Genomic DNA, 23,169 nt, shown 5'->3' on the forward strand with positions numbered 1-23,169 from the left:
CCAGTACCTGGATGAAGCTGTCTACCTGGATCCGTTTCAGTCAGGTTTCAGGCCTGGGTACAGCACGAAGACAGCATTGGTTGCATTGGTCAATGATCTCTGGCGGGCCTGAGACAGGGGCTGCTCCTCTGTCCTGGTCCTATTAAACCTCTCGGCGGCTTTCAATACCATCAACCATGGTATCCTACTGCGACGACTCAGGGGGTTGGGAGGGGGGGCACCGTTTTACAGTGGTTCTCCTCTATCTGTCAGATTAGTCGCAGTTCGTGTTGACTGGAGGGCAGGGATCGACCCCGAGGCCCGTCACTTGTGGGGTGGCCCAGGGATCAGTTCTCTCACCCCTCCTGTTCAACATATATATGAAACCGCTGGGCGAAATCATCCGTGGTTTTGGGGTACGGTATCATCAATATGCTGATGATACCCAACTTTTCATCTCTACCCCAAACCACCCAAACGATGCCCTCGACGTGATGTCTCGATGCCTGGAGGCTGTACGGATCTGGATGGGGAGGAACAGGCTCAAGCTCAATCCCTCCAAGACTGAGTGGCTGTGGTTTTCGTCATCCCGATTTGTACATCTTGTTCCATCTTTGATGATAGGGGGAGAAATTTTAGCCCCCTCAGAGAAGGCTCGCAATCTGGGAGTCCTCCTGGATACACGGCTTGGTTTAGAAGAACACCTGATGGCCGTGACCAGGGGGGCCTTTTACCAGGTTCACCTGGTACATCAGTTGCGCCCCTTCCTGGATCGGGATGCTCTATGCACAGTCACTCATGCCCTCGTCCTTTCTCGCCTGGACTACTGCAACGCTCTCTACATGGGGCTACCCTTGAAGAGCACTCGGAGGCTTCAGCTGGTCCAAAATGAGGCCCCGCGGGTTGTCATGGGGGTACCTAGGTGCTCCCATGTTACACCCCTTTTAGGCGGCCTGCACAGGTTGCCAGTTGTTTTCCGGGTGCGATTCAAGGTATTAATTATGACCTTTAAAGCGTTCCATGGCTTAGGCCCAGGGTACCTGTGAGACTACCTACTGCCACCAGTAGCCTCCCACCGTCCAGTACGGTCCCACAGGGTTGGCCTCCTCAGGGTACCGTCAGCCAGGCAGTGTCGGCTGGTGACCCCCTGGGGGAAAGCCTTCTCTGTGGGAGCGCCTTCCCTCTGGAATGAGCTGCCCACGGAGCTTTGCATAATCCCCAACCTCCGGTCCTTCCGATGCGCCCTAAAAAGTTGGCTTTTCCAGCAAGCCGGCCTGGCCTGTTAATTTTAACTCATTTTTAAAATCGTCATTGTTATATTAATTGGGTTTATTTTTTTGGATACTTATCTAATTTCCTTTTAAATTTTGTGATATGTGTTTTTTAATGTTGTACGCCGCCCTGAGTCCTTTGGGAGAAGGGCGGCATATAAATTCAATAAATCCAATCCAATATTTCAAGGGTAATATTACACTTGTTGGAGAAGATTGCTCCTCACCTTTGGATCTCCCACAGAGGCCATAGCCACAGAGATGATAGCCATTTTTTAATTTATGTAGACGAGGAGGTGGGGTTGGAGAAGATAATTATGGAGAAAATAAAATCAATGAATAGTTGGCTGAGCTGATGCATCAAAGATTGAGTTTGCTTTTGGTCTGCTGGATGAACTCAGCAAACGACCCTGTTGAAATCATGGCCCCATTCCATGCGTAAGATGCACAGGTTGGTCTTCTGAAATTCAGTATTGATTTTAGTGTTTGTGAGAGCTTGATCATGTGTTGTACGGGGAAGCAGACTTTCCCGGAAAGTAACCTGTGTGTGGTTTTTCACTGTGGGAGAGAGCCAACAACATTTGGAGAACGGTCACGGTGCTGGAAATACAGGGGAGAAGGCCATGTTTGCTAGGTTGGGGACAGATCTTGTAGCAAAGCAAGTCTAAAAGTCCATCTGAGTCAGGTTGCAGTCCAACCTCTGGCCTGGCCTCCCTCTGATTGGCTTGGACTTCCTGAGTCAGGCCAGTCCTGTCTGGGAGGAAAGAGAAAAAAGCAGGGCCGGCCAGAAAGAGGTCTACCTCTGAAGAATTAAGCCCTCTTGGAAGAAAGGAGCTCTCTTTGTTCACCCTCCAGAAAGGACTTCCAGCCCTCTGGACATCACCAAGAGACCGAAGGAGGTGAGTGGCGGGGAAAGAAGGAAGAACCAACCACCGAGCGAGCTCTTGAAGGAGGGGTGGGTGAAATTATGGGATGGCCCAAGAAAGTGGGCAGAAGAGAAAGAGACTCCAATAAACCCACCTTGATTTTGTCAATGGGATTGACGTCAGGGTGTGGGAAAGGCCAGGTGAGGGAAGAGGCAGAGGAGCAATTTCTGGAACGTTCTTGATGGTCCTCTGGGAGAATGGCAGAACCTTGAAAGTACCTCTAATCTTCCTTTGGGTCTCCATGGCCAGTCCTGATGCTCAGGTGTGTTGAGTAGAGGAAGCCATCATTGTCCCTACGTGGCCCTGAACTCTCCCCTCCTCGCTTGCTGGATGAAACTCATCGTCTGGGGGGCTCTGCTGGCCATGGCCCTCCTGGAAGGCCCTGCAGCAGCTCAGAGTTGCAAACCCCTACCTATAGGTAAGAGGCACCGGAACAGCCACTTGTGCTGCGTATATATAGATATAGGTAGTTGTTCCCCTTGGCCATTTCAAAGTCTCCTTAGCCCCCTTTGGAACAACCAGGACCTGGAGGACGGAGAATCTCCAGAGGCCTTCAGCAGCCTCCAACATATCTGGGGCCGTGCCTGGTTGCTTGAAAGGAAGAGGGGGAAGGAAGGGTCTGCCTTGGGAGACCAGGGGCTCCAGCTTGTATGTTTCCTCAACAAAGTGGGCACTTGGCCCTTTCGTTTTCATTGGTGGCACAGTGGCCAGAATGCAGTCCTGCAGGCTAACTCTGCCCAGTACCAGGAGTTCGATCCTGACTGGCTCAAGGTTGACTCAGCCTTCCATCCTTCCAAGGTGGAGAAAATGAGGACCCAGATTGTTGGGGGAAGAGGCTGACTCTGTAAACCGCTTAGAGAGGGCTGGAAAGTGTTGTGAAGCGGTATATAAGTCTAAGTCCTATTGCTCTGTCTGTATCATCTACCTATCCACCCATCCATCTGCACAGTGATTAGAAGGCAGTATTGCAGGCTAACTCATTGGCAGTTCAATCCTGACGGGCTAAAGGTTGGCCTTGCCTTCCATCCTTCTGAGGTGGGTGAAAGGGCCATTGTGACACAATACTTAGAGTTCAGCATTGCAGGCTAGCTCTGCCCACTGTTAACAGTCTGATCCTTCCTTGACTTTGCCTTCCGTCCTTCTGAGGTAGGTGAAATGAGGACCCAGATTCTTGGGGGCCAGAGGCTGACTCCAATCAAGGTGCTGTGCGGTTGCTTGAGAGGGCCTAGTGAGGGCTGTAAAGCCCAGTGAAATGGGATATAAGTCTCAGTGCTATTGGAGTTGTAGATGCTCTTTTCAAACATAGATTAGACAACCATTTGACCAGGATGGTATAAGGTCTCCTATCTTTTAAATTTTTGATTATTATTGTTAGGTATGTAACCCTAGGCTTGGCTTGGCAATGTATATAAGCTATGATTACTTTATTGATACTTTAAATGCTTAAGACGTGTAATTGGTTTGTTACCTCAAGCAGCTATAAGAGGGAGTCAGATGGCTGTTAGCTCTCTCTGTTTTGTTAGAAGCTGATCGGGTGTATTTTGAGGTATTGTGGTTTGCTACTGTTTAGCTATACTTTATGTGTTAGACTGACTAATATTGATAACTGAATTACTGAACCGTGTATGACTTGGACTGTTAACCAGACTCTGAATACCTCTATATTTCTACATAGTAAACTACTATATTTTTATACTATTTAGTGTCTCTCTATGCTGGTTTGTGTGTGCTATTCCATATCACTCTCACTACGCTTCTCTGCATACTCGCTCTCCCAATGGGGAGCTTAATTACTTAACAATTATTATGCAATTTTCTTTGTTATGTATAAAATTTTCATGTCTACAATGGCAGTGTACTGTCTGGGTACAGCCTCTTTTAAATACAAGTAATAAATCTTATACATACATTAACTACAACTATTATACTCAAAATCTATTCCCCATGATCTTCACTTATCCTTATTAAACATTCCCCATTATTTAATTAAACACTCTATTCAGCTTTATCCATAATTGGTTATTAATATCAAACATTAAAGACATCACATGAACACCACATTTTAACCATTATGCTGTAATTCTCTTAATCATCACGTTTACTTATCCTAATTATTCAACATTTCATCATTTCTTGATAGGATGTCTCCTATTTGAGCAGAGGGTTAGACTAGAAGACCTCCAAGGCCCCCTCCAGCCCTAGGAATCTAGGTTCCTTCTAGGTCATACCTTCTATGGTTTCCTATTCTACAAACTCCCGCTGCACAACGTTTGGGTGCCCCCTGGAGAGAACTGGGGAGATCAATTTAGACTGGAAACTGGGGTGGGGTGGGGAATGGCACTTCAGGCCACCTGGACCTTTTCCTTTCCCGCGTCTGCCCACTGGCTACAGTTCCATCGCCCAGGAGGTCTCCGGTGGAGCAACCTTCCATACTGTATTTATGCCTAGGGAGAGATCTCACCAGTCAGAATAAAACCCTGCTCAATGGCTACTCCGTTGAGGTCTCATGGAATCTGTGGTGATGATGCCCAGTTCTTTGCATGCCAATTTGCAGCCAAGTGGGGAGGGAGGAAGAGGAGGAAGAGGAGGCCAAGGAGGTTTTCTCCCCCAAGAGCAAACGTATGGATATCTGCCCTCAGGCCCCTTCCCTCCACCCCTTTCCTAGCCTTCAAACCTCACCCCACAATCCCCCCCAGAAAGGGTGCCCTCGTGACTTTGCAGCTTCCTCCTCCTCCTTCTGATTCTTCTTCTTCATCATCATCTTCGACTTCTTCTTCTACTACTACTTTTCTAGTATTACTACTACTGCTGCTGCTGCTGCTACTTCTTCTTCTTCTTCTTCTTCTTCTTCTTCTTCTTCTTCTTCTTCTTCTTCTTCTTCTTCTTCTTCTGCTACTGCTACTGCTTCTGCTACTGCTACTACTTGTTCTTTTTCTGATTCTTCTTCATCTCCTCCTCCTCCTCTTCCTCCCAACCATTCTCTGCTTGAAGGATCTCCTCCATTCTTTCCTGCAGGTGCAGATCCAAGTAACTTGGCCTTTGGGAAGCTGACTTCCCAGTCCTCCATCTACCCCAATGAGTATGGTGGACCATCAGACAGAGCTGTGGATGGGGTCTGCCATGGGTCCTGGACCCGCGCCTCCTGCACCCACACCAACCTGGAAACAAACCCCTGGTGGTTGGTGGACCTGGGACAATCTTATAGAATCCACACAGTGGTGGTGAAAAACTGCCAGGACTGCTGTGGTGAGAGGCTCTTTGGGGCTGAGGTCCGCTCAGGAGACTCCCTGAAAAATCATGGAAGAGACAATCACCTGTAAGTTGCTCTGCGCCTGCTGTCACCCAATGTTTGGGACTTCCAGGTGTTTGGGGTCTCCCACGCACAGAATTCACAGCCAGTATGGGTGCTTTTGGGGTGCTGTTGAGTTTGTGGCATCAATTTTGGCCTGGGGACCAAGTTGTCATGGCTCTATTGATTTGGAGATTGTGAGATCACCTCCCTCCTTGCTCCCCCAAGAGACAGGGAACCACCTGAGCTGATAACACCTGCTAACCTGCCTACAGTGTGGCCCCAATTAGTTTGGGGGAACTGTAGGAACTCTACCTGATTGGTGGATTTCTGCTAACATCTAGAACATGGGTTCCCTCTGAACTGAGCACCTGAGATGAGGCCACCTGGCTGTGGTACTAGAAAAGGGGGTTTCTCTGCTTGGATTTTTGTTCTAATAGCTTTACTTTAAGATACAGTCTTTTAACCTCCTCATCTAATTTAAGGATTTGTGTATTTATATTTATTCCTATGTATTTGTGTTTTAATTTGACTGTACACCGCCCCGAGTCCCTTTTGGGAGAGGGGGCGGTCTAGAAATCTAAATAAAAGTAAAGTAAGTAAGTAAGTTCTGGTCTCAGCACCTCAAAAATGATGTTCTCGGAGTGGAAAAGAGGCTTCCAGAGTATTTTGGGCCAGACTTAGAACGAAAACAATAAATCTGGTGAAAACAACAGCAAATACAGTGGATGCATCTGGCCAAGGCAGCCATCAAGGTCAGGGAGAAAACTGGGTTGGATAAATCCATGTGGCCCTTGATGACCACTGTAGCATTCTTCACAGCAGGACCAAAAAAATGACCGTAGCTGTAGGAGATGACCAGGCTGTGCCCGAGGGAGGGAGGGGTCAAACACGTCATCAGTCTCGTGTCCCTTTATGCCCACAAGAGATCCAAGTCCAGCCCACCTTGAATTCTGCTGACTTTTATCTACGGCCAGTTTGATTTGACTGTTAGTAGTTCAGATTTTTGTAGAGAGATTAAGTTTGCAATAAACCTGTATAATCTTTTGAACTGCCCGGATCTCCTGATTCCTCATGCTTGATGGCAGCATTCTTCAAGGTTGGTTGCAAAAACTCAAGATGATGACCCTGAGAAAGCAATCAAAGTTTTAAAAATGACAACAACATCCCCTGCAGATTCACCCCCAATCGTTTGTCCAACGAGGTTAATGTTTCCAATTGATGGAGTATCAGAGGCAAAATGAAGGCAGAGAGAGGGAGCAGAGGATGGGAGGAAGGATTTACTGCTCGGGAGGGCTGAGCTTGAAGGGCCAGGGGGGGGGGGAGCTGTGTTCTCAGGGTGAGCTTGGTGTGACCATCAGCTGGGGTCCAGAAGGACTGCTCTCCTAACGTGACCTCTCTTGCCCCACAGATGTGGGACAATCCAGGACAGCAGCCTGGGCTCCATCACCACCATCTACTGCAACAATAACCAAGGCCGTTACATCAGTGTCCACATACCCAGGAAGGATTACTTGACCATCTGTGAAGTGGAGGTCTACGGCACCCAGTAGAGAAGCCACAGCTTGCTGGGGGAGGGGGGGGACACTCCTACAAAATGCCAATCACTCTCCAAATAAATGAGCTCCTAAGAGGCTTTGTTAAAAGGGAGACCTTTGTGTAACAAAGAGGTAGAAAAGGAACCAGAAAAATGGTTGAAAGTGGAGACAATGGAGGGGAACAGACAAGCAATATAAATGAACAAGGAATTAACAAGGTAGAAATGGAGAATAAAACTCAGTGGGATAAAGGCACAAAGAGAGCAGAGAGGAAAAAAGGGAAATGACATCCGAAAAAGAAATTAGTCAAAAATAAAGAGAGAAATAACAGGAGATGGGAAAGAGAATCTTGGGGGAGAGATATCCAAAAAATCTGTCGGAAAGTGAGAGGGAAAATACAGAAGAAAAGATATGACACATAAAAAGAAGAAAAAGAGAAAAGGAAATTTAAAAATAGTAGAATAGTAGAATGATATAATCCAGTAGAAAGAAATACTGTTAACAAGGTAAAAATATGTTTTAATTAGAATGTGTGGGAATTATATTAAGAACTTTAAAGCTGTTAAATAATTATGTTATGTTGATTATATAAAAATGAAATTTGAAACTTGAAGATTCATATTGATCAAAAAGAAAAGATAAATTGTTTTATTTTTAAAGAGAAAGAAAAATTATATTGTTTATACATGTTAAAAACTAGAAATTGGAAAACATGAGAAGAAAAGTAATACGGCTAAAATTGGAAATAATGGAAATACAATGTAAAATGAATTATGTCTTTCGGTGGGAATGTTAAAGGGGGAACTCGGAAAATGAAGAATCCAAATCTTTATTATGAAGATTAATAAATAAATAAATAATCTTTATTATGTAACAAAAATAGATAAAAAACTTTTTAAAAAAGGGAGACCTTTGTGTCTGTTGGGGGAGATCCAAGCCCTCCCCTCAAACCATCCTTGCTCTCTGCCAGTGTTCCAAGTAATGCACCCGTAGAAAGTAGAACTCCTAGGCAGGCAAATTCCTCAAAGAACAGTTTTGTTGGATGCATCATATTGGCACAACTGGGGAAAGCCAACTCTGAATGTTCCCGTGCCTTTCACCCAATTAAAAAGTAAAAGTTTCCCTTTCCCTCCCAAGTCCCTGGTTACGCTGTCCAATCCAGTGGCTGGCCAGTTGCTTGGTTACTTCCCTCCTCCTCTGGGCAGCCCCCTGTGAGAATGTCCTTGGTTCCCACAGGAAAGCTTTATTGTTTTGGCTACAAAACCCCATCTATCTATTCCCCCCTCCCCTGTTGTGGGGCAACCTCAGAGCCTCTGAGATGGCCTCAGCCGGTTCACTTCTGGGTCGACACTCCCCATCCTTCCCCAATGCCCATGCTGGCCCTCGACTCCCCCATCACCTGATCTATTGGCCACCAGGAGGCCTGTGTTACCCATTTGCCTTTATTTGGAGGCCTCAGGACAGACAGACGGAGAGGATCTGTGGAGGTCCCAACCTTTATTCCGAATTGAATTTAGAGACTTTTGCATTGAAGAAGACTATTAATTGTATGTATGAACTGACAGGATTTCACACTGAACAAGACAATGTTGCACATAGTAGAAGTTTGGTTCTTTTTAAAAAAAGAAGGGGGGGGGTTGAAAAGTTTTTTTAATTTTTTAAACAGACAAAGACAAACAAAAACATAAACATATACAACCTTCTGCCATTTCATATAGTGTGTCGTTTGGTTACAAAATTTTGTGCGTCCTTTTCATGGTAACCACTTACAATTATATATCGAATCACAAATTGTTCAATAGATAAACATAAGTACCTTATTGTTATATATCAATTCTTCAACTATAATTATTATTCCTTAATTTTAAATAGAATATTCTAAATATTGAATTCATGCATACAACATCATCCCATTACATCATTTTAATCTGTTTAACAAAGCACTGGGGAGCATGATGGGGAGACGCTCCGGGGTCTTCGCTGCGAGGCTGTGCGGAGAATGAGCAAGCAGAAGGATGCGGCTGCGGTGCGGTGAGGCGTAGTCTCCTTTTCATTCCTTTTACCAACGTGGAGAAACTGTCAGCAGCTTAAATCTTTTCCTTTCGGCGGATTTGGAGAGGATAGGCGGAACAATTCTGCTCTCAGCCCCAGGGGAAGGAGGAGGCGGGAGAGCCAACCAATGATGTCACGCCCCTACTAAAAGTGAATTTTTGGACTTAACCCCATAATAGATTGATGATCTGGGAACTTTTGGAACTTTGAACTTTGAAAACTTTGTTATGCCTCTAAACCCGAAGCTGACAGGGCAAGATGGCACACTTCCATTGTCTTTATGAACTGTGAAACCTGACTCCACCTTTAAAGCCTCAGGCTTCCGGTCTTTGTCTCCGTGCTACTCAGACAAATCTCTTGTTGATTGCTACCTTTTGAACTCCCTGGCGTGAAAAACTTTGCTCTATTGCCAGGATGATTAGAAAAACTCTCCTCTGCCTGGACCCTCTGCCCCCTGGACTCTTCTGGCTGTTCTGCTGCTCTGACTGACCATTCCCTACACTGACTGAACTCTTTATTCCATAAACAATGTGTCAGGCCTGTAGTTATGTTCTTTTTAGGATCTTTGGCCTGCCACACTTTCTTATAATTTTCTATGCTGTTTCATTAGTGTAGTAGTTGGGAGGGGGGAATAGAAAGGAGTAGGATTGTAGAATGGATTGTTGACATTCTTTTGTAGAAGCCAAGGTCATCTTTTGTCTTCGCATCTCGACATCTGGCCGGAAGAAGATGGGTGTACATGCCAGCGTGGAAGATGATGATTGGAACATGTGATGGATTTGTGGGTGTGGGGAGAGATCATGAACTTTCAACTGGGTGAACTTACAGGATGTAATTCAGAGTTGAAATTTTCCATAGCCGTGCTAAATTGCCTGCGGAATAAATTGGACCTTAAAGGATGTTTTGCCTTGGACAATGATTTATTTCTGCATGGTATTTAGAACCCTAACATTATTTCAATTCTCTACTTTAAAAATATTTCACTAGCTCCCTCCCCCTATCAAGAGGGAAGGGCTGGTGATGGAAGATCTGGTGATGGGGTCTCGGCATTCCCAACGCTGACCGGGACAGCGTAAATATCAGCGAAGAATAAATGAGAAGCTTTTGGTGATAAGAAGCTGAGTGCGGAACTTCAAAGGCAATGGAATGCTGCTTCCAGTTTAATTGCATCAGGAGGAATGCAGGAGGAGACACGACAAGACGAAGGAAGGTCGCAGAAATATTTCTTCAGCAAATTGTGAGTGCATGGTCCCCCTCCTTCCCCCCAGCTTGGAAACAAGGCTTGGGAAAAAAAACCCCTAGAACAGAGGTTTGGGCTCCTTCCAGACGGCAATAAATGAAATGGCTTGTCACCCTGCAATTAGCTGGGAGAAGGATTCCCTTTCAAAATGGGAATTTCAAAGGAGGCAGGAAGAAGGAATTTTTCCAGCATCTGTCACTTGCAAGCTACCACAAATGGGGCTGCAACCAGTAAATGAAGCAAATTGGGCAGTAAATTGGGCTTTCCTCCCAGGACTTGGATGGAAGAGATGCTACTTACCAACTCCTTTGCCATCAGCATGGGGAAATGCTCCAAGCCAGCAGAGGGCACCTACTTGGCCCATAACTCATCCAAGCCAGCAAAGGGCACCTACTTGGCACATAACTCCTCCAAGCCAGCAGGAGGGTCCTTGGCACGTAAAACCCCCTAGCCAGCCATCATTGGTTGAGCTGCAACCTGTGAAGCAGGCAACCCCGGGATGGGTCTTAACCCCAGGTCATGGATGGGAGGGATGCCAGTGGGCACCTGCCCTCCCTCAGCAGATGGCACCATGGCAGAAAGCTGGGCAGTGGCCAACCGAGGGATTGACCTCCCCACCGGTTCCAGTCTCCCCTGCAAGGCCCAAAAAGGTTCTTACCAGACCTTCCTACAGAGAAGAAATCTCCATGGAAGAAGGGATTACCAAACAGAGGCCTGCATTGTGGATGGCAGGAAAATGTGCGCCTGCAAGGCCCCAAGTGGTTCTTACCCCACCTTCCTACAGAGTAGCAATCACCAACATGGAAGAAGGGATTACCAAAGCCAGGCCTGCAAGATGGGAAGCGGAACAAGGTGCATCTGCAATGCCCCAAAAGGTTCTTACTACACCTTCCTACAGAGAAGCAATCTCCACCATGGAAGAAGGGTTTACCAAGGGGGCAGCTGCAAGTTGGAGAGCAAGGCAGTGTGATGAAACGGTTCCTGAGTTTAGAGATGTAACTAGGTTCCATTCCTCGTGGGGCCCAATTAAATGCCACCATTGTTGTCAACTTGGCCACAGAGCGTCAGAGTGCTTGGCTCCAGCCCCAATGCCACAAACGTGTGCACCAACCACCACGGCGGTAAAGAGAGGGTCCCAGATGCCACCACAGAAGAGTCATCTGGGCCAACAACCTCTGGAAGAGGATCCCCAACTTAAGGTGAGGAAGTGTCCTACCAAGGGGGAGGCCTCGGAAGAGGAAAAGGGCAGACATTCTCCGGAGGAGGATCCCCAACTTAAGGTGACAAAGAGTCCAACTAAAGGGGAGGCCTCGGAGGGGGAAAAGCCTAAACGACCTCTGGAAGAGGATCCCCAACTTATGGTGACAAAGAGTCCTACCAAGGGGGAGGCCTCGGAGGAGGGAATTGCCGAAGAACAAACGTGTGTACCAATTGCCACGGTGGTTAAGAGAGGGCCCCAGATGCCCGCGCAGAAAAGTCATCTGGGCCAACAGCCTCTGGAAGAGGACCCCCAACTTCAGGTGACGAAGAGTCCTACCAAGGGGAGGCCTCGGAGGAGGAACAAGGCCAGCCATGGATGATTGGATCCAAGAGCCCAGAACCTACAGCACCTGCAGCAGAGAGCCCGAAACGGCCATGGGAAGAGGTCGCAATGGACTTCATCATGGAACTCCCAGACAGCAGTGGGCATAAAGTAATTTGGACTGTTATTGATTTGTTTTCTAAGCAGGCACACTTCATTGCTTGCTCAGGATTGCCATCCGCAAACGAATTAGCGAAAATGTTTGTGAAACACATTTATCGCCTGCATGGAGTACCCAAGAGGATCATTTCAGACCGCGGAGTCCAGTTCACAGCCAAGTTCTGGAGAGAGGTCCTGAGATCTATTGGGTCCACACAAGAACTGAGCTCAGAGGTTCATCCCAGCATGAACGGCGCAGCAGAGGGAGCCAATGCGGTGGTGGAACAATACATCAGGTGTTTTGTGGACTATCAGCACGACAACTGGTCGGACTTGCTACCCTTCGCCGAAGTGGCGTACAACGATGTGGTCCACAGCAGCAGAGGATTAGCGGGTTTCCAGATTACCAGTGGCATGGAAGTTGTTGCCATGCCTGAGTTGCCTAGAGAACCTCCTTCTTTCATGTCTTTGAGTGAATGGATGGACATGCTAAAGAAAGGATGGGAGAATACGAAGAAGGCTCTAGCAGTTGCAGCAGAAGCCTACCAGAAGCAAGATGATCAACGCCGCTCACTCCTAAACCCCTACCGTGTGGGGGACAATGTTTTTGTATCTACCAAATACATAAGATTAGAAATGCTTAGCAAGAAATTGGGTCCAAAATTTCTAGGTCCATTCCCAATAGTGAAGATAGTTAACTCAGTTACAGTTCAACTCAGTCTACCCAGAAGTCTAGGGGAAATTGACCCAGAATTTCATTGTAGCTTGTTGAAACCAGTAATTGGGTCTAGCATAAGAGCATCCACCCAAGCTCAATCTCCTCCTGTAGTGATGGAAGGGGAAACACAATCTGAGGTGGAAAAAATTGTAGATTTCAGGCTGAATAGGGGTTGCTTACAGTACTTAGTGCATTGGAAGGGTTACCCTTGGTCTGAAGCTAATTGGGTGAACAGTGGGAACCTAAAAGTGGAGAAGTTAGGAAAGCAAGTCAATGGGAAGTTTCCCGAGAAGTCAAGGGGTTCCCCTGGGTGGAGAAAAGGTGGTTAATTTTGTTATGTTAACTTTTATGTTATTCTCTTTGCAGGAAACGTTTTTCTTTCGAGGAGAGGCTGCCTGTCAGGCCTGTACTTATGTTCTTTTTAGGATCTTTGGCCTGCCACACTTTCTTATAATTTTCTATGCTGTTTCATTAGTGTAGTAGTTGGGAGGGGGGAATAGAAAGGAGTAGGATTGTAGAATGGATTGTTGACATTCTTTTGTAGAAGCCAAGGTCATCTTTTGTCTTCGCATCTCGACATCTGGCCGGAAGAAGATGGGTGTACATGCCAGCGTGGAAGATGATGATTGGAACATGTGATGGATTTGTGGGTGTGGGGAGAGATCATGAACTTTCAACTGGGTGAACTTACAGGATGTAATTCAGAGTTGAAATTTTCCATAGCCGTGCTAAATTGCCTGCGGAATAAATTGGACCTTAAAGGATGTTTTGCCTTGGACAATGATTTATTTCTGCATGGTATTTAAAACCCTAACACAATGCCTCCTAAAAGACCACCTCCTGGAAAGCCTGGCTTTGCTACCTCTGCCCCGACATCTGCAACCTCCAGTGCTAGTACACAATCAACGATAACAGCTTTGATGCAACCTAAAGGTACAGAGACGGAGTTTCAACAAATGTTCCAGCAACTTTTACAGGGACAAGAGGAAATAAAGAAACAGCTAAAGGAGATGAAAGAAGAAATTAAAGAGAATCAGGCTCAAATTAATAAGAACTCACAGAGACTGGATCTTTTGGAGAGTGGGACGGCTGAGATGAGGGAGGGGGTGGAAGGGGTGCAGAAGGGAAACAAAGAACTTGATACCCAACAGATGAAAATAGAGTTTGAGAGAATGTCCTTTTACCTTAGATTCCAAAATGTGATGGAGGCAGATGATGAAAACATAAGGGACATCATGACAAGTATTTTGGCTGAATACATCCAGAAAGAAAAACAACAGATGGGGTGGGAGATAGACCTGGTCTATAGAGTAAATTCAGCCTATGCTAGAACACACAACGTACCCAGGGAGGTACACATTAAATTTCTCAGAAAAAGTACAAGAGATGAAATTCTGAGTGCACAAAGGGGGCAAGCCTTGACATACCAAGATAGGGAAATAACCATTCTGAAGCAGATCCCCAAGAAAGTGAGGGAAAAAAGAAAAAGTTATTCGCAATTAGCGAATAAATTATACCAGAAGGGGGTGTGGTTCAGATGGCTGATGCCTGAAGGTATGCTGATATTCTGGGAGGAGACAAGAGTTAGAATCAACACACCCATAGAGGTGCAGGCCTTTATGGAAAAAAACAAAGTACACCTAGAAAAATCAGATGACTCTACAACTGACACGCAGGACACGGGAGGGGCTGGAGCTCGGTCGGCGGGGGGAGATGGGGCAATACCAAGAAAGCTCAGATCACAAAAATGAACAAGAAAATCCTTTTGACATAAACTGATCGAAATTACCAATTGAATTAATATGCTGACTATATACTACTATGTACTAATGATTTTTGTTTAGATGTATATTATGAGTATGGAGGGAGGGGGCACCTACCGCACTTCGCAACTGCCAAAATTTGTATACTTTTCCACTACCTTTTTCCCTGTAAATTTCTAAAAAAAACCAATAAAACTTTGTTCAAAAAAAATGTAAAAAATTCTTCAATATTTTCCGTTACCATGATTTTTTTATCTAACCATTGATAAAACAAATCCCAAACCTTATAAAATTGTTCATCTTCTTGTTCTCTAATTTCAAATGTCAATTTACTCATTTCCGCAAATTCCATTATTTTTTGGATAATTTCCTCCTGCGTTGGCATTTTCTTATTTTTCCAATTTTTTGCAAATACAATTCTAGCTGCTGTTAAAACATTTACAATCAAATATTTCAAATCTTTGTTGTATATTTCTGGTATAATTCCCAATAAAAAAGTCTCTGGTTTAAAGTCTATGCGTTTTTTTTTTCATTTTCTCCAACCACATGTGGATCTTAGTCCAGTATCTCTTACCTTCTACGCAAGTCCACCACATATGGTAATATGAATTCGGTATCTGATGACATTTCCAACACTTTTCTGATTTGTTCTTGAATGTTCTTGCAATTCTCGTCGTGGGTAAACGCCACCTGTAAAACATCTTATACCAATTTTCTTTATATGCTGTTGACATTGTCATTTTGTAGTTTTGAGACCACAGTTTCTGCCACTTCTCTAGTTCAATCCCATGCCCAAAATTCCCCCCCCAGGCTATCATAGATTCTTTAACCTGTTCTTCTTCTAACTTAACCTCTAGTAAGTGCCCATAGAGTTTTTAAATTACCTTTTCATCAGTACCCATCAAAATTTTATCTAACTCTGTCATTTTATCATAAAAACCTTCCTCTTTACAATCCTTGTCATATCTAGCTTGTATTTGCATATATGAAAACCAATTCATCTTTATACCTTCTTTTTCCAATTCTTGCAAAGATTTAAGTTCACCCTCTGCATTCAATATTTCACCATATCTAACTGTTTGTTCCTTTTTGTAAATTATTGCGTATGAAAAAGCTTCAATTGTTGATAGCTAAATTGGAATTTTTATATAATATTGTCCTTTAACCTTCTCCCAATTTAATAACAGTAGATAATGTCTTCTAAAATACCCCTGTGTTTTAGTTCCCTTGTACCATAAAAAGGCATGCCATCCCAACAATAGATCATATCCTTCAAGGGTCAATAATCTGGTATTCCTTAGTGTTATCCATTCTTTAACCCACATCAAACTTGCAGCCTGATAGTATAGTTCCCAATTGGGCAGGCCCAATCCTCCTTTTGTTCTTGCATCTTATAGCAATTTTAGTTTTATTCTTGTTTTTCCCCCCTGCCATATGTACTTCAACACTATTTTATTTAAGTCGAAAAATTCCTTCCCTACTCTAATTGGAATCGTCTGGAACAGATATAAGATTCTAGGTAGAATGTTCATTTTAATTGTAGATATTCTCCCTATCATTGATAATTATAATTTTTCCCATTTCTTCAAGTTCATTGCAACCTGTTATTTAAGTTTATGGTAGTTTTTATCTTTGAGAGCACTGCATCTTGCTGTTAAATATGTCCCCAAATATTTAACCTTATTCGTAACTTGCATCTCCAAAGTTTCTGCCAACTCTTCCTTTTGTCTTGTTGGTATATTCTTTGTCAAGATCTTCATTTTGTCTTTATTTATTTTCAAAGTTGCTACTTTCCCATATTCTTCTATTCTTTCTATCAATTTAGGTGCTGTTTCTAATGGATCCTCTAGGATGAAGACCAAGTCATCTGCGAATGCTTGTAATTTGTATTCTTCCTTTTTAATTTTCATTCCTTTTATTTCTTTTCCTTCTCTGACATTTTTATTTAAAACTTCTAATGTTAAAACAAAGAGTAATGGTGATAATGGGCAGCCTTGTCTCGTTCCTTTCTTTATTTCAATAGGCTTTGTCAAATCTCCATTTATCATTATCTTTGCAGTTTGTTTATAATATATAGTTTGCATGGTTTGAATAAATTTCTCACCAAAACCCATCTGTTCCAGTTGTAACAACATAAAACACCAATTCACGTTGTCAAATGCCTTCTGAGCATCCAAGAATATCAATGCCAATTGTTTTTCAGGATGTGCCTCACAGTGGCGTAGCGTGGGTTGTCAGCACCCGGGGCAAGTAATTTGCGCCCCCTAACCCGAGGGCGGCCCAACTGCAGCTGCTCCTGGGTCGGCATCAGTCAAGTGAGGCTCTCCATGCTGGCCTCCTGCCTTCCTCCCGAGGAGGAGCTCAACAGGGCAGCGGGAAAAGGCTCGACTGAAGGGAAGCAGGTGCCGCGGGGGTGGGAGGCGCACCGGGGGCTTTGGGAAGGCACCGGCTCCCCAGGGCACTCCAGGCGGAGCGGGAGGACACGGTGGCGTTGCAGCGGCGGGCAGACAGAGCGCAGCGCCGCTCTCCTTCAGCTCCCGCGGGGGCGGCACGGCGGGTCTTGGTGGCTCCGCTGGGAGGTAGGCAGTGCGCAGGAGGGGCCTGGGCGGGCCGGGGCCAGGGAGCTTAGTTCGCGGGCTGAGCCGGGCGCGGAAAGAGGCGGCCACAGTCTGGCAAAGGGCAGCGCGGGGCGAGTCAGGGCGCCCCCCCAGATGTTGCGCCCGGTGCGGCTGGCCCCCCCTGCACCCCCCACGCTACGCCACTGGTGCCTCATAATATTCCAAAGTGTCTAAAATTATCCTCATATTATCTTTAATTTGTCTCTTTGGTAGAAACCCATTTTGATCAGAGTGAATAAAACTGCTTAAGTATTTTTTAAGTCGTTCTGCCAATATTGAGGCAAACAACTTATAGTCTGAGTTTAACAGGGAAATTGGTCTGTAGTTCTTCATTTGTAGTAAACCGGCCTCCTCTTTTGGTAAAAGTGTAATATTTGCTTCAGACCATGATTTAGGTATTCTCCTCTCTAACAGCACCTCGTTCATTACTTCTAGAAATGGAAGAGACAATGATTCCTGCAGAGTCTTATAAAATTCCGCTGGTAGCCCATCCGGGCCTGGGGCCTTCCTGTTCTTTTGTTTTTTAAGTGCTTCGGTTAGCTCCATCATGGTTATTTTGCCTTCTAACATTATTGCAGTTTCTTTGGGTATCTGTGGCATGTTGGCTTCCTGTAAATATTGTTTCACTCCTGCCTCTTCTATATTCTCTTGGTCATATAGTTTACCGTAGTAATCTTGTATAATTTTTTTCTCCTCTTCATTCCCATAACAGGAAGGGAAGCAGGTTCCCAGAAATGTGTGTGAGAGAGAAATATTGGACTAGGGCGGGGGGGAGTTTCCCCTGTTTGCCTCAAGAGCAGCGCTAGGCTGGAGCACTCCGCTGGGCATTTGGAGCTTCCCTAAAATCTCCCTCTGTGGACTTGAGGGGAAAGCCCCCCTTTTTCCCCCTTCTCAAATTGCAGGAGAACGGCACCTCTCAACAAGTTACCGAGCGCGCCGGCTAGCTGGAGAGACTAATCCACCAATGAACCCTAATCATAGCCTCGACCCAGCAGGTGGGTGGGCAAACAGGCGCTCTCTCTCTCTTTCCCTGGCTCCCTTGGACTGCATGGATTTCTTCGCTTAAGAGCCGTGGTGACCCACTCATCGGCTGGGCGCGAAGCGCGGGCCGCAGAGGCGAGAAGCCAAGCTTAGAGAGCTAATCGGAGGTAATGCACACTCTCCCTCCTTCTCCTTCCCTCTTTCACCAGGCACACCCCGATTTGAGAAGGGGAAAAGGGGGGGCTTTCCCCCTTTCAAGTCCACAGAGGGAGCGGAGCTGGGCTGAGGCGTGGGGAGCTTTGCTTTTTTTTCTTCCCCTTCCTTTTCTACAATCTGTGCAAAGCATTCAGTTTCTAGTGCAGCCGTTGCTCTCAAGTTACCTTGGAAAGAACTCAGTATTTTCCCCCTCCGAGTCAAACACTGTTCAGAGCGCCTTCAACGCCCGACTCCTTTTTAAAATTCCTATGAACAGCAGTACATATGTTTATTCAATTGTATCTTTTTAATCGTCCTCTGCTTTGAGCTTGAAAGGAGAGGCTGGGCTGAAATCTGCAAAACACTCTTGAGGTTTTGCCATGATTTTTTTGCAAAACTGTCAGAGTTACTATCCCCATGTCAGTGAAAATGAAAAGCAAAGCTCCTCACGCCTCAGCCCAGCACTGCTCCCTCTGTGGACCTGAGGGGGGGAAAGCCCTCCCTTTCCCCCTTCTCAAATCATGGCATGCCTGGCGAGAGAGAGGGAGGGAGGGTGGGAGAGGCGGCGAGGCTACGATTAGGATTCATTGGTGGATTAGTCTCTCCAGCTAGCCGGCGAGCTTGTCAACTTGATGAGATGTGCCACTCTCCCGGAATTTGAGAAGGGGGGGAAAGGGGGCTTTCCCCTCAAGTCCATGGAGGGAGATTTCAGGGAAGCTCCACCTCCCTCAGAATGAAAATGCCCGGTGAGGCGCTTCAGCCCAGCGCTGCTCCTGTAGCAAACAGGGGGAAATGCCCCCCCCTGCTGGTCCGATCTCACTTTCACACCCCCACCCCCCACCCCGGGAACCTGTTTCCCCACCAAACACCCTTTTCATGCTGGTGGAAGGCGCTGGACATCAGGGGCATTGCACTTGCAACTGGCCACCAGGGAGACCGCTGCTGTTGCCAGGTGCCTCCTGACGCAGTTGAGCTGCACTTGGCTCGGCGGGTGTGTGTGTCATGAGGCTTCGGGCTAGGACCGCGTGAGCATTTTAAGTGCTCCAGATGCCTTTGGAGTGCTCAAAATGACCCTCTGAGCAACTTGGAGGGTCATTTTGACTGCTCTGGAGGCTTCAAGGAAGCCTCCTGAAGGTCTCTGAAGCCTCTGGAGGCCTCCGGGGGGGGGGGGGCGCAGGAGGCTGTTTTCACCCTCCCCAGGCTCCTATAAAGCCTCTGGAGCCTGGGGAGGGTGAAAAAAGCATGCAAAAAATGGGGGGTCATGCCTGGAGTGTGCTCATGCGCACTGGGGGAGGGTGGCGCATTGCATTATGGGTGCAGCACATCCACGCATGACCCCCCTGCGCTCCACCCACTTATGGCACGTGAGCCAAAAAAGGTTCGCCATCGCTGTTCTATACTTTCAATTCTTTTTTCCATGTTTTCTGTCCTCTTCTCAATGGTGTTTGTTTTTGCTTGTAAGTTCTGAATTCCTTGCATAATCATCTCCAAGCCTTCTCTCCCTTTTCCTTTTCCTGTTGCAACATTGTCTGTATCGATCTTTGGGGAAGGTGTTGCAGAGCCGGTGGTTATTATTCTTTTACTCATCTCCAATTTCTTCTAATTGTAATCCACTTGGTATAGAGATAAAAAGGAAAAAGAAAAGAAAAAGTCAATTATAATCCAAAGTGACTGTAAGATGGTCAAAGGTAAAAAGAAGAAAGTAGAAAAATCAGTTATAATCCAAAATGATCATAGAATGGTCCAAGGTAGAAAAAAGATAAAAAGAGTCTACTATCAAAAATGTAAGAAGAAAAAAGAAATAACCCAAAAAATAGAATAAAAATCTTCAATCTTTTCTATGCCATAATCCAATTGAAAAAGCCAAAAATTGAAAACAACCAGATAAGGGACCCAACTTCACATCCAAAAGAAGTAAACACTGCCACCAGAAGAAGAGGTGTTTTCTTTTTGTCTGTTCCTTCCTATTTTTTTTTTTTTGGGGGGGGGAAGCTTACATAGACATTTATTTTCTTTTTTTCTACATTTTTTTCCTTTTTCTGCTGGATTTTGTTTTCTGTTTTCTTTTTTTCTCTTGTCCCTCCCTTCTTCTCGTTCTAGGGTTGTTTGGGACCATAACCGCCTTTCCTATGTGGACCTAGGCTAGCTCAATTTTCTTTTGAAAATGAGTAAAAAGATATCGACCGTCGGCTCTGCAATGCCAACTTCCTCTTCTTCACCATCAGGAGGACAAAGATCAATACAAACGATGCTGCAACAGGAAAAGGACAAGGACAAGGACAAGGAAGTGACACTCCAGACAATTATGCAAGGAATACAAAAAATTCAAGTGAAAACAGAAAATATTGAGAAAAGAATAGAAAAAACAGATGAAAAATTGAGAATATTCACCAGATGATGATAAAATATGAGGAAAGACTTCAAAAAATTAAAAAAAAAAGACGAACAAAGAGATAAGAGAATTGGAGATATAGACAGCCAATTGAATGTAGTGGAAAAAGACATTGGAATTGGAAACTGATTGATCAGAATTTTGTCTTAGATTCCAAAATATTAAAGAGGAAAAGGGAGAAAATTTGGCAGAAATAATGATAGAAATTCTGGCTGATGCCCTGGAGATAACCAAAGAGAAGGTGATGGATGGTATAGGCGAGGTGTTTCGAGTCTATACAAGTTATGCAGTGAGAAATGGTCTTCCTAGAGAAGTTCATATAAGATTTACTAAGGAAGCATTTAAGATACAAATATTACAAAAGGCAAGAGACAAGAAACTGGAGTATAAGGGCAAAGAGATTGTAGTTTTGAAACAAGTACCAAGAAGAGTGCGAAAGATGAGAAGAGAATACAAATTTTTGACTAAAATTCTACTCAAAAAGGTGTGAATTATAGATGGCTGATACCAGAAGGTCTTATGTTTGCATGGCAAGGACAAAGATACAGAATAAATTCATTTGAGAGAGCAGAACAATTCTATGCAGAACATCTGAAGGGAAAAGATGAGGAGACAGGAAAAGAAGAATTATTAATTTAATTGTAAGAGGAGTGTACAGTGGTGACTGAGAAAGAAGAAGGGGCAGAAGGAGGCATTGACATGAGAGAACGAAAACTGAGATCCACTAGAGCAATAAATCCTGCTTATAAAATATATAAAAGAAAAAGAAAAAAATGGATTACAATTAATATAAATGGACTTAATTCAGCTATTTAAAGAAGGAAAATATTTCATAAATTACAGAAATTAAAATTGGACATAATTTTCTTACAAGAAGTACATATCCAAAAGCAATATGAATAAATATTGGTTCAGCCAAAGTTGGGAAAATATTTACATCATTGGCAAGATGTAAGAAAAGAGGAGGGGTTTTTTACATTAAAGATACAATCCCAGCAGAACAAATTTATACAGATGATGATGGAAGAATTTTGATGGTGGAAATTATTGATAACAATAAGAAAATACTTTTAATAGCAATTTATGCTCCAAATAACAATCAAGATGAATTTTATAGGAAATTGCACATGAAAATAATTGAATTGGACTATGTTAATATCTGCATGATGGGAGACTTTAATGGAATTGTAGACCAGAACGTGGACTATAAAACACAAAAAACAACAAAACTAAATAGAAAGATTCTTCCAAAACCCTTCTTTAAAATGATTGATGAAATAGACTTAAAAGATGTATGGAGAGAAAGAAATCCCACAAATAAGCAATACACCTTCTACTCAAATAGACATTCATCATGGTCCAGAATTGATATGACATGGTTTACAACGGAATTGATCTGTAACATACAAGAAATTGATATAGAAGCAGGTACTTGGGCAGATCACAATCCAATGACAAATGGAAAGGACAAAGGAGAAGATCTAGATGGACGTTAAACAATGCTATACTAAAAGAGAAGGACTTTGTACAGAAAATGGAGAAAGAACTTGCTTTCTTTTTCAAAGAAAATAGAAAAGAAGACACACCAACGCAGAACCTTTGGGACACAATGAAGGCTTATGTCAGAGGCTTGATAATAGATGATACAAGGAAAAGAAATACAAAGAAAAGACAAACCTTCCAAGTAAGAGTAAGGTTCTTCATTTAGGCAACAAAAATGGAATGCACAGGTACAGTATAGGTGGTACCTTGCTCAGTAGTAGTAACTGTGAAAGGAATCTTTCCTTCACAAGATCACGTGAAGTGTTAATACCATTTTATAAGGCCTTGGAGGTCTTCTAGTCCAACCCCCTGCCTAGGCAGGAAACCCTATACCGTTTCAGACAAATGGCTATCCAACATCTTCTTAAAGACTTCCAGTGTTGGGGCATTCACAACTTCTGGAGGCAAGCTGTTCCACTGATTAATTGTTCTGTCAGGAAATTTCCCCTCAGTTCTAAGTTGCTTCTCTCCTTGATTAGTTTCTACCCATTGCTTCTTGTTCTACCCTCAGGTGCCTTGGAGAATAGTTTGACTCCCTCTTCTTTGTGGCAACCCCTGAGATATTGGAACACTGCTATCATGTCTCCCCTAGTCCTTCTTTCTCTTAAGCTAAACATACCCAGTTCCTGCAACCGTTCTTCATATGTTTTAGTCTCCAGTCCCCTAATCATCTTTGTTGCTCTTCTCTGCACTCTTTCTAGAGTCTCCACATCTTTTTTACATCGGGGCGACCAGAACTGAATGCAGTATTCCAAGTGTGGCCTTACCAAGGCCTTATAAAGTGGTATTAACCCTTCACGTGATCTTGATTCTATCCCTCTGTTGATGCAGCCTAGGACTGTGTTGGGTTTTTTGGCAGCTGCTGCACACTGCTGGCTCATATTTAAATGGTTGTCCACTAGGACTCCAAGATCCCTTTCACAGTTACTACTACTGAGCAAGGTACCACCTATACTGTACCTGTGCATTCCATTTTTGTTGCCT

General features: G+C 44.5%; 1 protein-coding gene across 1 annotated transcript in view; it reads left to right on the forward strand.

The window, feature by feature from the left end:
• The first annotated feature begins 2,090 nt into the window (after nt 1-2,090).
• Nucleotides 2,091-23,169, forward strand: part of LOC309392076 (fucolectin-like) — a 35,655-nt gene continuing 14,576 nt past the window's right edge. Inside the window, exon 1 of the mRNA XM_081953043.1 lies at nt 2,091-2,149. The gene's annotated coding sequence lies outside the window, so the exon portion shown is untranslated. The remainder of the gene's footprint in view (nt 2,150-23,169) is intronic.

Source organism: Natrix helvetica, assembly GCF_964273705.1.
Source record: "Natrix helvetica genome assembly, chromosome: 4".
Classification (NCBI taxonomy): domain Eukaryota; kingdom Metazoa; phylum Chordata; class Lepidosauria; order Squamata; family Natricidae; genus Natrix; species Natrix helvetica.